Source organism: Curcuma longa, chromosome 1 (genome assembly GCF_044706935.1).
Source record: "Curcuma longa cultivar G26 ecotype Majalengka, Jawa Barat chromosome 1, ITB_CL_G26_1.1, whole genome shotgun sequence".
NCBI lineage: Eukaryota > Viridiplantae > Streptophyta > Magnoliopsida > Zingiberales > Zingiberaceae > Curcuma > Curcuma longa.
This window is the reverse complement of record NC_133861.1, coordinates 9,623,344-9,624,464: the sequence shown is the minus strand read 5'-3', so window position 1 is coordinate 9,624,464 and position 1,121 is coordinate 9,623,344.

Genomic DNA, 1,121 nt, shown 5'->3' with positions numbered 1-1,121 from the left:
ATGGGTTGCGGAATAAGTGGATTGTGACATTGACCAGAAGTCGATTACACCAAGAGTATATACTATATATTTTTTTGGATGGATTGTGAGTGATTCACCATGTCTATATATGTATACATGAATATATAGGATATATTTCATTACGATGAATTGTGGATTGTTCACTCTCATATACAATGCTTCCTTCTTAGGTGGATTGAGGGTTATTCACCTTTATTTTTATATTTATACATAATGTGTCGGTATTAAGTGGATTTTGGTCATTCATCTTTACTTATACATTACATCCTTGATGGGTGGATTGCGAGTCATTCACCTTATATATTTATATGTGATTGGATGCATTTCATTTTGGATACATCATAGGTTATATAATGCATCCTTTATTAGATGGATTGGGGGTCGTCTGTCACATGTAGTATATATTGATAGATTGATTGATAAATTAAATAACTTATCAGAGAATAAAAGACTCTGTTCCAATCAGACTTAAACAACTTAACAGAATAAATAAAGGAACTGTCACCAACTAATTTTGACTTTATGCTTCTTCAATTTTTCCCTTGAAACTTATCAAACTTAAACACTGAATGTACTCATGAGTAGAATCTTAAAACAGAAATTGATAATATTTCTTATTTTCTTTGTCTATTCTATCCAACTATTACTAAAAGTGGAACTTGCAAATTCTATAGAAAACATGTTTGTAATCTATCTCCAACAAATTTTTAATTTATCATTTCTTCTACTCATACAATTACACAAAATACTCTATTAGAAATCAAAGTTTCAGTTTTAGAAACAAGACTTAATTAATATGCTAAGCTAAAATTATGAGTCTTAAAGCTAATACAGCCAAACTACCATATCCAAAAGGAAAAGGTCTCTATATACAAGAATATGTCTTTGATATAGATATAGTAAAAACTATATCTATATCAAAGACTCTCAATATCTGCAACATTGGACGGACTGTGGACATAGCTAGTCATGAATTTATTCTTCATGTATTTATGTCCCAGATTTTCACCACTAAATAAATCTAGAAAGTGAGATGACTCCTAACGTGGCACTTTAGCATCAGTAATTGTTCAAATGTCACATGCATACACTGCATGAAT